At 46.8% G+C, this 16,058-nt stretch overlaps 1 pseudogene; it reads left to right on the top strand.

Annotated features, from left to right (window-relative positions):
* LOC119267901 overlaps nucleotides 1-16,058 on the top strand; it is a 28,627-nt pseudogene that overhangs the window by 5,964 nt on the left and 6,605 nt on the right.

Below are 16,058 nucleotides of genomic sequence, written 5' to 3'. Positions count from 1 at the left end.
CGATGTCATGCCCCCCTCCCCGATCTGAACTGGGGCTCGGCCCCAACACCTTCCGTCGCCCTCGCCGTGGCGCCGCCGCTCGAGGGCCTCGTCGCCGTTGCCGCCCCCGACCGCCCCGGCACCACTTGCCCTGACGTCACCCCGCCGCCTCGTCCACACCATCGACGCCCGATCCCGCGCCCCTCGATGCTGGCGCCCATCCCAGTCGCCTCCTCGCCCCGTCTTCTTCGTCGCGCGATGCCCGCCTGAGACCTCTGCCTTGCCGTCACCGACCAACATCGTCGTCGCCGGAAACGCATCCCCGGCCCCTCCCCGAGCCGACTTTTGCACAACTACAGGCCCCGGTGAGGCCTCGTCCGTCTTCGCTCCGTACCCCTGTGATCCGGTCGCCGTAGGTCGCCTCCCGCACCCTCTCCCCCGCTCCGGCCACCTCTTGCAGTCACCGCCCCGCACGCGCCCGGTGGCCATACTCGCGCCCCGGACACACCCCGGCCACGCACACCGCTCCCTGGACGTGCCCAGGTGCGCGCCCGCCGCCACCCGCGCCTCTGTATGCTCCCGCCCGAGCCCACCGATGGTTGCGCCGCCCGCTGCTTTCCCTCACGCCGTTTTCGACCGCACCGCAACCGCCTGCTACCCAACGCGCCCCGCCGCACCAGTTTCCGTCGCCGGAAACGGCAGGCCGGCGAGCCCTGCCCTGGCCATCGGTGCGCTCCAGCGCCCGCACGCCCGTGGCCATGCGGGCGGGCGCCCTCACCTGTTTCGCCCGTTGCCCGTTTGGCCCCTAGGCCCTATGACATGTGGGGCCCAGCCCCTGGAACGTTTTTTTCTTAAAAAAAGAGTAAATAAATAAATGAATAAATAATAAATAAAATAATTAATTAGTTGATTAATTAATTAATTAATTAATCCTAATTAATTAATCTAATTAACATGTTAGTTTAATTAAACAATAATTAATTAACCTAACCCTAACTAACCTAAACAGAGAATGACAGGTGGGTCCCACGGGGCCCACACGTCAGGTTGACCAGGTCAACGGTCAAGTTGACTGCTGACGTCATGCTGACGTCAGCAAGCACTATTCTGGATAATGTTGGTTTAAAATAATTAAATAAATCCTAAAAATGTTTTAAATCTTTTAAAATTAATATAAAATAAACCGTAACTCGGATGGAAAAACTTTGTACATGAACGTTACTTAGAACGACGAGACGAATCCGGATACGCAGCCCGTTCGTCCGCCACGCATCCCTAGCATAGAAAACGTTGAACTTTTCCCCCTCCGGTTCATCTGTCTAACAGACGTCCGGAACCGGGAAAACTTTCCCGGATGGTATCCTCCTTCGCCAGTGTCGCCTAGCGCTGCGTTAGAACACCTCTAGCACCGCTTATTGTCTTGTTATGCTTATGTTTGCGTGCATTTACTGTTTCTTCCCCCTCTTCTTCTCCGGTAGACCTCGAGACCGCTGCTGATGCCTCTGTAATCGACTACGTCGACGATGACCCTCCTTGCCAGAGCAACCAGGCAAGCCCCCCCTTTGATCATCCCGATATCGCCCATTCCATTCTCTCATGCTTGCATTAGATTTTGCTATTGTTATTGTTTGCTTCTATTCTGATGCATAGCCTGCTTTTGTATCTGCTGTTGTACCTTACCTGCTTATCCTAAACTGCTTAGTATAGGTTGGGTAGTGATCCACTGTGACCCCCACCTTGTCCCTGTTGCCCCTGCTTCATCATCGAAGACCCGATCAACGGGATTGAAGACCAGGCCCCGACACCGCACATCACTTTCCCCTTAGTTGCTCGACACTACTGGGTTACTATCGAGTGCCGAGGGTGAGACCTCTTCAGCACTTCTGTTGTTAACCTGTAGTGTAGCTATTCGGTCGTGGTCATCGAGGGTGATTTCCTCCTTAACCACTTCTGATACGGCTCTGTCGTGCAACCCCTCAAGTGTGAACCGCGAGGGTGGATCCTCTTACATTCACCTTGATGATTACATCGAGTGGAATTCACCGGGGGTGATTCCTCGGGTTTTCCCTTTGGTGTTAGACACACAGTTACTATGGTTACTAGAGCTTTACACTGAACCATGTTACTAAAGACGGGTCGACCATGAGGGGTACCCGCGCGAGCTTAATAGCGAATGGTGTGGAGTCGGGTTGACCTGGAAGGTGCCCGCGAGATACTTACGAGGCATGGCCGGGCATTCTTAGCCCTTGCCGCAAGTACTCGAGACGGGGCGACGGGGTCACATCGATCGTGAGTCTCTGCTCGTTACCGCGCGTTCCTAATCCACTACAATTTGGATATTTGATCCGAGGGGCCTCTGGCCTGATAGCACTAACCATCACGTGGGCATAGTATGGGCGTTCTGCGTCGTATATGTTGGGGAACGTTGTGGAAAACAAAAAAAATTCCTAAGTTTCACCAAGATCAATCTATGGAGTCAACTAGCAACGAGAGGAGAGTGCATCTACATACCCTTGTAGATCGCGAGCGGAAGCGTTCAAGAGAACGGGGATGATGGAGTCGTACTCGCCGTGATCCAAATCACCAATGACCAAGTGCCGAACGGACGGCACCTCCGCGTTCAACACACGTACGGAGCAGATGACATCTCCTCCTTCTTGATCCAGCAAGGGGGAAGGAGAGGTTGATGAAGATCCAGTAGCACGACGGCGTGGTGGTGGATGCAGCAGTGATCGCAGCAGGGCTTCGCCGAGCTTCTGCGAGAGGGAGAGGTGTAGCAAGGGAGAGGGAGGCGCCAAGACATGAGGTGCGACTGCCCTCCCTCCCCCCTTTATATAGGTCCCCTGGGGGCGCCGGCCCTGGAGATGGTATCTCCCAAGGGGGCGGCGGCCAAGGGGGGTGGAGTGCCCCCAAGCCAAGTGGAGGCGCCCCCCCCACCCTAGGGTTTCCATCCCTAGGTGCAGGGGGGCCCAAAGGGGGGCGCACCAGCCCACTATGGGCTGGTTCCCCTCCCCACTTCAGCCCATGGGGCCCTCCGGGATGGGTGGCCCCACCCGGTGGACCCCCGGACCCATCCGGTGGTCCCGGTACAATATCGGTGACCCCGAATCTTTCCCGATGGCCGAAACTACACTTCCTATATATAATTCTTCCCTCCGTACCATTCGGGAACTCCTCGTGACGTCCAGGATCTCATCCGGGACTCCGAACAACTTTCGGATTACTGCATACTCATATCTCTACAACCCTAGCGTCACCGAACCTTAAGTGTGTAGACCCTACGGGTTTGGGAGACACGTAGACATGACCGAGACAGCTCTCCGGCCAATAACCAACAGCGGGATATGGATACCCATGTTGGCTCCCACATGCTCCTCAATGATCTCATCGGATGAACCACGATGTCGAGGACTTAATCAATCCCGTATCCAATTCCCTTTGTCAATCGGTACGTTACTTGCCCGAGACTCAATCGTCGGTATCCCAATACCTTGTTCAGTCTCGTTACCGGCAAGTCACTTTACTCGTATCGTAATGCATGATCCCGTGATCAACCACTTGATCACATTGAGCTCATTATGATGATGCATTACCGAGTGGGCCCAGAGATACCTCTCCGTTATACGGAGTTCCAAATCCCAGTCTCGATTCGTGCCAACCCAACAGACACTTTCGAAGACACCTGTAATGTACCATTATAGTCACCCAGTTACGTTGTGACGTTTGGCACACCCAAAGCACTCCTACGGTATCCGGGAGTTGCACAATCTCATGGTCTAAGGAAATGATACTTGACATTCAGAAAAGCTACAGTAAACGAACTACACGATCTTTGAGCTAAGCTTAGGATTGGGTCTTGTCCATCACATCATTCTCCTAATGATGTGATCCTGTTATCAATGACATCCCCATGTCCATAGCCAGGAAACCATGACTATCTGTTGATCAACGAGCTAGTTAACTAGAGGCTCACTAGGGACACATTGTGGTCTATGTATTCACACATGTATTACGATTTCCGGATAATACAATTACAACATGAATAATAGACAATTATCATGAACAAGGAAATATAATAATCATTTTATTATTGCCTCTAGGGCATATTTCCAACAGTCTCCCACTTGCACTAGAGTCAATCATTTAGTTACATTGTGATGAATCAAACATCCATGGAATTCTGGTGTTGATCATGTTTTGCTCTAGGGAGAGGTTTAGTCAACGGATCTACTACATTCAGGTCCGTATGTACTTTATAAATTTCTATGTCTCCATTTTGAACACTTTCACGAATGGAGTTGAAGCGACGCTTGATATGCCTGGTCTTCCTGTGAAACCTGGGCTCCTTGGCAAGGGCAATAGCTCCAGTGTTGTCACAGAAGAGAGTCATCGGCCCCGACGCATTGGGTATGACTCCTAGGTCGGTAATGAACTCCTTCACCCAGACTGCTTCATGTGCTGCCTCCGAGGCTGCCATGTACTCCGCTTCACATGTAGATCCCGCCACAACGCTTTGCTTGCAACTGCACCAGCTTACTGCCCCACCATTCAAAATATACACATATCCGGTTTGTGACTTAGAGTCATCCAGATCTGTGTCGAAGCTAGCATCGACGTAACCCTTTATGACGAGCTCTTCGTCACCTCCATAAACGAGAAACATTTCCTTGGTCCTTTTTCAGGTACTTCAGGATATTCTTGACCGTTGTCCAGTGTTCCATGCTGGGATTACTTTGGTACCTTCCTACCAAACACATGGCAAGGTTTACATCAGGTCTGGTACACAACATAGCATACATGATAGACCCTATGGCCGAGGCATAGGGGACGACACTCATCTTTTCTCTATCTTCTGCCGTGGTCGGGCATTGAGCCATGCTCAATCTCGTACCTTGCAATACAGGCAAGAACCCCTTCTTTGACTGATCCATTTTGAACTTCTTCAATATCTTGTCAAGGTACGTACTCTGTGAAAGACCAATGAGGCGTCTCGATCTATCTCTATAGATCTTGATGCCTAATATATAAGCAGCTTCTCCAAGGTCCTTCATTGAAAAACACTTGTTCAAATAGGCCTTTATGCTTTCCAAGAATTCTATATCATTTCCCATCAACAGTATGTCATCCACATACAATATGAGAAATGCTACAGAGCTCCCACTCACTTTCTTGTAAATGCAGGCTTCTCCATAAGTCTGCATAAACCCAAACGCTTTGATCATCTCATCAAAGCGAATGTTCCAACTCCGAGATGCTTGCACCAGCCCATAAATCGAGCGTTGGAGCTTGCACACCTTGTCAGCATTCTTAGGATCGACAAAACCTTCCGGCTGCATCATATACAATTCTTCCTTAAGGAAACCATTAAGGAATGCCGTTTTGACGTCCATTTGCCATATCTCATAATCATAGAATGCGGCAATTGCTAACATGATTCGGACGGACTTCAGCTTCGCTACGGGTGAGAAAGTCTCATCGTAGTCAACCCCTTGAACTTGTCGATAACCCTTAGCGACAAGCCGAGCTTTATAGATGATCACATTACCATCCGCGTCTGTCTTCTTCTTAAAGATCCATTTATTTTCTATGGCTCGCCGATCAACAGGCAAGTCAGTCAAAGTCCATACTTCATTTTCATACATGGATCCTATCTCGGATTTCATGGCTTCCAACCATTTGTCGGAATCCGGGCCCGCCATCGCTTCTTCATAGTTCGAAGGTTCCCGTTGTCTAACAAAATGATTTCCAAGATAGGGTTGCCGTACCACTCGGGTGCGGAACGTGTCCTTGTGGACCTACGAAGTTCAGTAGCAACTTGGTCTGAAGTTTCATGATCATCATCATCAACTTCCTCTCTAGTCGGTGCAGGCACCTCAGGAACATTTTCTTGAGCTGTGCCACTTACCGGTTCAAGAGGTAATACTTCATCAAGTTCTACCTTCCTCCCACTTATTTCTTTCGAGAGAAACTCTTTCTTTAGAAAGGACCCATTCTTGGCAACAAAGATCTTGCCTTCGGATCTGAGGTAGAGGGTATACCCAACAGTTTCTTTAGGGTATTCTATGAAGACGCATTTTTCCGACTTGGGTTCGAGCTTTTCAGGTTGAAGTTTCTTGACATAAGCATCGCATCCCCAAACTTTTAGAAACGACAGCTTAGGTTTCTTCCCAAACCATAATTCATATGGTGTCGTCTCAACGGATTTCTACGGAGCCCTATTTAAAGTGAATGCGGCAGTCTCTAAAGCATAGCCCCAAAATGATAGCGGTAAATCGGTAAGAGACATCATAGATCGCACCATATCTAATAGAGTGCGATTACGACGTTCGGACACACCATTACGCTAAGGTGTTCCAGGCGGCGTGAGTTGTGAAACTATTCCACATTTTCTTAAGTGTGTGCCAAATTCGTGACTCAAGTATTCTCCCCCACGATCTGATTGCAAGAACTTGATTTTCCTGTCACGTTGATTCTCAACCTCACTCTGAAATTCCTTGAACTTTTCAAAGGTCTCAGACTTGTGTTTCATTAAGTAGACATACCCATATCTACTCAAGTCATTAGTGAGGGTGAGAACATAACGATAGCCACCGCGAGCCCCAACACTCATTGGACCGCACACATCAGTATGTATGATTTCCAATAAGTTGGTTGCTCGCTCCATTGTTCCTGAGAATGGAGTCTTGGTCATTCTACCCATGAGGCATGGTTCGCACATGTCAAATGATTCGTAATCAAGAGACTCTAAAAGTCCATCTGCATGGAGCTTCTTCATGCGTTTGACACCTATGTGACCAAGGCGGCAGTGCCACAAGTATGTGGGACTATCATTATCAACCTTACATCTTTTGGTATTCACACTATGAATATGTGTAGCATTACGCTCGAGATTCATTAAGAATAAACCATTCACCATTGGAGCATGACCATAAAACATATCTCTCATATAAATAGAACAACCATTATTCTCGGATTTAAATGAGTAGCCATCTCGAATTAAACGAGATCCTGATACAATGTTCATGCTCAAAGCTGGCACTAAATAACAATTATTGAGGTTTAAAACTAATCCCGTAGGTAAATGTAGAGGTAGCGTGCCGACGGCAATCACATCGACCTTGGAACCATTCCCGACTCGCATCGTCACCTCGTCCTTCGCCAGTCTCCGCTTATTCCGCAACTCCTGCTTTGAGTTACAAATGTGAGCAACCGCACTGGTATCAAATACCCAGGAGCTACTACGAGTACTGGTAAGGTACACATCAATTACATGTATATCACATATACCTTTTGTGATGCCGGCCTTCTTGTCCGCTAAGTATTGGGGGCAGTTCCGCTTCCAGTGACCACTTCCCTTGCAATATAAACACTCAGTCTCGGGCTTGGGTCCATTCTTTGGCTTCTTCCCGGCAGCTTGCTTACTGGGTGCGGCAACTCCCTTGCCGTCCTTATTGAAGTTCTTCTTACCCTTGCCTTTCTTGAACTTAGTGGTTTTATTCACCATCAACACTTGATGTTCCTTTTTGACTTCTACCTCTGCTGATTTCAGCATTGCAAATACTTCAGGAATGGTCTTTTCCATCCCCTGCATATTGAAGTTCATCACAAAGCTCTTGTAGCTCAGTGGAAGCGACTGAAGGATTCTATCAATGACCGCGTCATCCGGGAGATTAACTCTCAGCTGAGTCAAGCGGTTATGCAACCCAGACATTTTGAGTATGTGCTCACTGACAGAACTATTTTCCTCCATCTTATAGCTGAAGAACTTGTCGGAGACTTCATATCTCTCGACCTGGGCATGTGCTTGGAAAACCATTTTCAGCTCTTCGAACATCTCATATGCTCCATGTCGCTCAAAACGCTTTTGGAGCCCCGGTTCTAAGCTGTAAAGCATGCCGCACTAAACGAGGGAGTATTCATCAGCACGTGTCTGCCAAGCGTTCATAACGTCTTGGTTCTGTGGGACGGGTGCATCACCTAGCGGTGCTTCTAGGACATAATCTTTCTTGGCAGCTATGAGGATGATCCTCAGGTTCCGGACCCAGTCCGTATAGTTGCTGCCATCGTTTTTCAGCTTGGTTTTCTCTAGGAACGCATTGAAGTTGAGGACAACGTTGTCCATTTGATCTACAAGACATATTGTAAAGATTTTAGACTAAGTTCATGATAATTAAGTTCATCTAATCAAATTATTCAATGAACTCCCACTTAGATAGACATCCCTCCAGTCATCTAAGTATAACATGATCCGAGTTGACTAGGCCGTGTCCGATCATCACGTGAGACGGACTAGTCAACATCGGTGAACATCTTCATGTTGATCGTATCTTCTATACGACTCATGCTCGACCTTTTGGTCTTCTGTGTTCCGAGGCCATGTCTGTACATGCTAGGCTCGTCAAGTCAACCTAAGTGTATCGCGTGTGTAAATCTGTCTTACACCCGTTGTATGTGAACGTTGGAATCTATCACACCCGATCATCACGTGGTGCTTCGAAACAACGAACTGTCGCAACGGCGCACAGTTAGGGAGAACACTTTCTTGAAATTATTATGAGGGATCATCTTATTTACTACCGTCGTTCTAAGTAAACAAGATGCAAAAACATGATAAACATCACATGCAATCAAATAATAGTGACATAATATGACCAATATCATATAACTCCTTTGATCTCCATCTTGGGGCTCCATGATCATCTTGTCACCGGCATGACACCATGATCTCCATCATCATGATCTCCATCATCATGTCTCCATGAAGTTGCTCGCCAACTATTACTTCTACTACTATGGCTAACACGTTTAGCAATAAAGTAAAGTAATTTACATGGCATTTCTCAATGACACGCAGGTCATACAAAAAAATAAAGACAACTCCTATGGCTCCTGCCGGTTGTCATACTCATCAACATGCAAGTCGTGATTCCTATTACAAGAACATGATCAATCTCATACATCACATATATCATTCATCATTCATCACAACCTTTGGCCATATCACACCACAAAACACTTGCTGCAAAAACAAGTTAGACGTCCTCTAATTGTTGTTGTAAGTTTTTACGTGGCTGCTATAGGTTTCTAGCAAGAACGTTTCTTACCTACGCTAAAACCACAACGTGAATTGCCAATTTCTATTTACCCTTCATAAGGACCCTGTTCATCGAATCCGATCCGACTAAAGTGGGAGAGACAGACACCCGCCAGCCACCTTATGCAACTAGTGCATGTTAGTCGGTGGAACCGGTCTCACGTAAGCGTACGTGTAAGGTTGGTCCGGGCCGCTTCATCCCACGATGCCGCCGAATCAAGAAAAGACTACTAACGGCAAGCAAATTGACAATATAGACGCCCACAACTACTTTGTGTTCTACTCGTGCATAGTAACTACGCATAGACCTAGCTCATGATGCCACTGTTGGGGAACGTTGCAGAAAACAAAAAAAAATCCTACGTTTCACCAAGATCAATCTATGGAGTCAACTAGCAACGAGAGGAGAGTGCATCTACATACCCTTGTAGATCGCGAGCGGAAGCGTTCAAGAGAACGGGGATGATGGAGTCGTACTCGCCGTGATCCAAATCACTGATGACCAAGTGCCGAACGGACGGCACCTCCGCGGTCAACACATGTATGGAGCGGATGACGTCTCCTCCTTCTTGATCCAGCAAGGGGGAAGGAGAGGTTGATGAAGATCCAGCAGCACGACGGCATGGTGGTGGATGCAGCAGTGATCGCAGCAGGGCTTCGCCGAGCTTCTGCGAGAGGGAGAGGTGTAGCAGGGGAGAGGGAGGCGCCAAGACTTGAGGTGCGGCTGCCCTCCGTCCCCCCTTTATATAGGCCCCCTTGGGGGCACCGGCCCTGGAGATTGGATCTCCCAAGGGGGCGGCGGCCAAGGGGGGTGGAGTGCCCCCAAGGCAAGTGGAGGCGCCCCCCCCCCCCACCCTAGGGTTTCCAACCCTAGGCGCAGAGGGCCCAAAGGGGGGCACACCAGCCCACTATGGGCTGATTCCCCTCCCCACTTCAGCCCATGGGGCCCTCCGGGATGGGTGGCCCCACCCGATGGACCCCGGGACCCATCCGGTGGTCCCGGTACAATATCGGTGACCCCGAATCTTTCCCGATGGCCGAAACTACACTTCATATATATAATTCTTCCCTCCGTACCATTCTGGAACTCCTCGTGACGTCCATGATCTCATCCGGGACTCCGAACAACTTTCAGATTACTGCATACTCATATCTCTACAACCCTAGCGTCACCGAACCTTAAGTGTGTAGACCCTACGGGTTCGGGAGACACGTAGACATGACCGAGACGGCTCTCCGGGCAATAACCAACAGCGGGATATGGATACCCATGTTGGCTCCCACATGCTCCTCGATGATCTCATCGGATGAACCACGATGTCGAGGACTTAATCAATCCCGTATTCAATTCCCTTTGTCAATCGATACGTTACTTACCCGAGACTCGATCGTTGGTATCCCAATACCTTGTTCAGTCTCGTTACCGGCAAGTCACTTTACTCGTACCGTAATGCATGATCCCGTGATCAACCACTTGATCACATTGAGCTCATTATGATGATGCATTACCGAGTGGGCCCAGAGATACCTCTCCGTCATACGGAGTGACAAATCCCAGTCTCGATTCGTGCCAACCCAACAGAGACTTTCGGAGACACCTGTAATGTACCTTTATAGTCACCCAGTTACGTTGTGACGTTTGGCACACCCAAAGCACTCCTACGGTATCCGGGAGTTGCACAATCTCATGGTCTAAGGTAATGATACTTGACATTCAGAAAAGCTACAACAAACGAACTACACGATCTTTGAGCTAAGCTTAGGATTGGGTCTTGTCCATCACATCATTCTCCTAATGATGTGATCCTGTTATCAATGACATCCCCATGTCCATAGCCAGGAAATCATGACTATCTGTTGATCAACGAGCTAGTCAACTAGAGGCTCACTAGGGACACATTGTGGTCTATGTATTCACACATGTATTACAATTTCCGGATAATACAATTACAGCATGAATAATAGACAATTATCATGAACAAGGAAATATAATAATCATTTTATTATTGCCTCTAGGGCATATTTCCAACAGTATACATCAGCCGAAGCTTAATAGACGTCAGCGACTGAGCGGAGCGCGCCGAGTTGGACTGCGTAAGCTCCTGCCTTGTTGAAGGAGGTAGCTAGGTCTGCTCACCGGCCGTGTACGCAACGTGCAGGAGTTCCCGGGGAGATGGCCCATGACCCCTGGGGGCATAGGTTTAGTCCGGCGTGCTGGCCTCTCTATTAAGCCTAGGTCGAGTTGCGGCGTATTGTTTGGCTGAGGCCGGGCATGACCCAGAAAAGTGTGTCCGGCCGGAGTTAATCGAGCGTGGTGGGTAAGTTGGTGCACCCCTGCAAGGAAGAAAACATCTATTAATAGCCTGTCCTACGGTAACGGACACTTGGAGTTGTATCCCGATCGATACAACTAGAACTGGATATCTGAGATGAGAATGGACTGTGATGAGAAATGGATATAAGAAATGGAGATGAGAACTGGATAGTATGGCTCTGGGATTGCTTTCTCGCAGGGAGTCGAGAAAGGATCTCTGGCCGAGGTTGATAACACTTCTACTACTTTACTTTATGCTACTCTACTCCCTCCTGTTGTTGCAAGATGGTGGTTTCCAGAAGATGCTAGTCTTCGATAGGCTAGGCTTTTCCCTTCCCTTCTGGCATTCTACAGTTTAGTCCACAAATACAACACATTTCTTTGATACAGATGCATACTTAGTTTAGATCTGATGTAAGTCTTGCGAGTACTTTGGATGAGTACTCACGGTTGCTTTGCTACTTCTTTTTCCCCCATACCCGATTGTTGCGACCAGATGACGGATCCCAGGAGCCAGACGACGCCATTGATGACTACTACTACCCGGAGGATGCCTACTACTACGTGAAGACCATAGACGACTAGGAGTAGTTAGGGGGCTCCCAGGCATGAGGCCTTGCCTTTTCGATCGTTGTTGCTTTTGTGCTAGCCTTCTTAAGGCAATCTTGTTTAACTCATGTCTGTACTCAGATATTGTTGCTTCTGCTGACTCTTATGTATTCGAGCTTATGTATTCGAGCCTTCGAGGCCCCTGGCTTGTAATATAAAGCTTGTATTATTTTAAATTGTGTCTAGAGTTGTGTTGTGATATCTTCCCGTGATTCATTGATCTTGATCGTACACATTTACGTGTATGATTAGTGTACGGTCAAATCGGGGGCGTCACAAGTTGGTATCAGAGCCAACTGCCTGTAGGAAGCCCCCTTTCCAACTCCTTGGCCGAAGTTGAGTCTAGTCATCCAAAATTATTTTACTAACTTGGTTGTGTGGCTTACGGGCCCACGTCTCCATTGGGTCGTATTAGGATCTTTTATTCCTCATCTATACTCTGGGAGTCTGATCTCTCTTCTATTCGGGTTAAATAATTTTGCTAAAAATCTAACTTTAGGTTCTCGAAAATACTTTCTCCCGGAGAGCCCCTTCCGTCCAGATGATCGCTTGCTGCACCAGAAGATTTCGAAGATACTCTCCGATGTTTCCCCAAAACCCTTGTGCCCTTCGCCATTGCAATTTCATATCACCGATAAATCCCTATGGACAGTTGCATAAACTTGTCGTCCATACCTTCTTTTCCAATTGTTCTTGTTATTACAAGATACCTTGAAATACTTTGAAATTTCCGAGAATCCTTTGTGCCTGCTGCGTTGCAGCTTCTTTTCCGCCTGAATACCCCCCTACGAATAATTCCTCACACTTATCTAGGATTCGTTCATTCCTAGTTGATCATATGTCTCACAAAATTCTTCGAGTGCAATTAGATCTCCAGAAGATCCACTAAAGCCTAGTGCTCCCGAAAGTTTTGTCTGCCTGCATTATGGTTAAATCCATATGTATGGCAATATTCATTAGACATCCTTTGTCATTGTCATCCTGAGCCTATTGATTTATTATGTTGCGATTGCTCGCAATCATCAGCCGAACCCTGAAGTTTGACCTTCCTACTCATAAGTCATTCTGGACATGAGCTGGTTCTCGGCAAACCAAACCTTAATTGATTGTCGATCTATATCTATTCAACTTACTTGTCTTTTGATCAGAGTGTCTGCTTCTGATCTTCTAATTTGGAAATCATAATTTCTTTGCATTAAGCATCGAATTATTCAGTTGTTTCTATAATCCAATGCCTTTGCATTCTTTTCTTCTTCTGATTGAATACTGATACTCAAATCAGATCCATTGAAGACCGTTGAATCGTTTGTTGGATTATTATCCGGCAGTTCCTTCATGTTCAAAATTTTATGCGCTTTTCCTCGGATACATAATGCCTTTGGTAAATTGTATCATGTCCTTTTGTCAAACATGCTCTACTTTCGAGCTTGTGTTAATTACTCCTGAAACTTGTAGTATATGTTCCTAAGATGCCCCAAGGGGTTGAACTAATGATTTCCCTAATTTGTGTGAACCCAGAAATTTCTATGGGTCATACTCTACTGGTGTTACGCCAGATAAAAATTTCTACACTACAACTTCGTCAAATGCGAGAAGTAATTGAGAGTTTATGCATTGAAGAAGTGGGAGTCGACCTTGAACTTTGTGTTCATGCCCATAGACACGATGTAGATCTTATCATGGAAGCTTCTCATACAATTAAGGTTCCCTTGGTACAAGCTCATCTTGCATGTGTAAATTGGTTCCTTGCAATCGTGGTTCCGACCATATTTCTCATTGATTCCATTTCCTGGACAAGTTAAAATACTTGTCTTCTGCAGATCATTTCATCTGTCCAACATCTATGTTGATCTACCTCGAGTATTGCCCCCTGTTCTCTCGAGGATATTGTGTCATTGCACTACTCTTGTGAATTCTCATTGGAATGATACTCCATCACATCATTCCCAGCTTGATCGGCTATATCATTATCATGCTAAATTTTAACCATGCTACCTGGTCCTTCTCGGAGCACAATTTTCGATGATGAGCTAAGCTTACGTCGATCTTCCTCGTCATATCATTTCACCTTGAACAACAAGCTTGATTCCGAGTTTGTGTCGTACCCGTGGTCCCCATAACGTTCCGCTTCATCATTTCTTTGAATTGATGTCATCGCTGATCAATTACATCTTCATGAAACCTCTCAACAAATGTGTCATGATCATCATCAACATTCTGAGCTTTTCTAGGATATCAATCGAATTCATGATGAGAAATACCATCCTTGCCTCTCGACGGTTTGCGTCAGCACCAACAACTTTCTTGTCTTCCCCCAACACAAACTTGTTCATATGATTCTGGAAATACATCCTTTTTGGCATGTCGATGGATTGCTACTGAGCCCGTCGGCCACACCCTCATCTTTTCCCTGCTAGAATTGTATGACTTATTTTCTAAGTTGTTTCCGATGGATACTTGGTGTATCCAAAGTTTGACCTTTGCTTGAAACCATGTCAATGCTATCTCGAAGCATGTCTGTGGTAATCCAATCTCCAATAAGAACATTTGAAGCACGATACTAAATCTTCTTTATCAATTATCCAAACACCGTTGTATGGGTAATATCATGATTCTTCCCTCGCCCCATTATCTAAATGCTTTTGAACTTGCTGTGCTATCATGTATATCATGTTCTGTTTGTCCTTGGGAAGGATATACCCCTGAAATATGTGTTTAAACACATTTTCCTTTCCATTGGTTTGTTTAAACTTTATTGTGATCTAAATTATATAAGCAGTAATATTTCCCTGCTTATGTAAACACCTCGTTGTATCACTCTGTCAGTAAGACCCTGTTACTATTGTTGACGACATTCTGGTAGCCGCCGATGGATGAGAACTTTGCCTATTGGTCCGCCTCGTCTTAACGAGCAGGAAAATGGTTCTCTTCGTCCCTCGCCCTTGGTACCAACGTTCTTGCCAACATAACTGACAGGCTATCCTCTGACCTACCTTGCTATCATGACCGTGCATATGTTAGCGCCCTTACTACCTTTAACCACATGGTGGGCCCATAATCCACAGTTCCACAGGATCAAAACCTGACTCTCATGTGCATCTCTGTCTTCCAAAATTGTTCCTCACGCTTGGCTTTGTATGTAATTCACGAGCCACCTTCTTGGGATATTTTCTGCTATCAGATGCAATACTTATTTTCGATGCACTAAACCCCTTTCATACTCTGTTTCATACATCGAACGATTGTCCATCCACTTGAAGCTTCTTATTGCTCCTCCTTACCTTGCTCTCGATGGCTTTCTTAAATTTCAACTCGAGAGATGCCTCTATGCCACGTCGCGAGATAGCCCCCAGGTACCTATCTTGTGTTGAGCCCCGTCCTTTTCGAGTCTTTCCCCCTACTACACCCCTTAAATCTGGAACGAGATTTCTTGTAGTGGAGGAGAATTGTGACGCCCGGATAATTAAGCTACAGTAACCCCAAGTTAAATAGTGCCACGTCATCACTCTTACTATTGCTAATCCTCGGTTGATCCAAATCGCAATCCAAATTAAAATTCAAATTAAAGTCCAAAACTCAAAGTTTTCAAACATGAAAGCTAAAATGTTCAAACTGTGGAAAATAATCTCTGGTTATTTCTCATGTTGAAACCAACCTCTTCTGAATTCCCAAAATGCCCCTGGGAATTAATTTTTGATCCAGCAGCAAATTATTTGGCCTTTTCAATTTCTAAAAATGGTTAGACAACTCCTTCTGACCCCATACTTTTTGTTCCATCTCAATATATTGTGTTAGATTTATGTGCCAAGTTTTGTTCAAAACAAAACTTAATTGGTACAAAAAATGCAAAAGAAAAAAAGAAAATGGAAAACAGAAAGTTAAAAGCAAAAAGAGTACCCCCCTTCCTCATTGGGCCTCGGTCCAACTGCCCACTCCCAAACCCCCTGGCCTATAACCCCAACTCCCCCCAACCGAACCCTAGATGCAACCCCCCACTCCCCCCACGATCTCCACCCTCTCCCTCCAGCGCCGCCAGAAGAGAGCCCCGCGCGCGACCCCCCC

The sequence above is a fragment of the Triticum dicoccoides genome, chromosome 3A, assembly GCF_002162155.2.
Source record: "Triticum dicoccoides isolate Atlit2015 ecotype Zavitan chromosome 3A, WEW_v2.0, whole genome shotgun sequence".
Classification (NCBI taxonomy): Eukaryota; Viridiplantae; Streptophyta; class Magnoliopsida; order Poales; family Poaceae; genus Triticum; species Triticum dicoccoides.
This window is presented reverse-complemented; position numbering and strand designations above follow the sequence as displayed.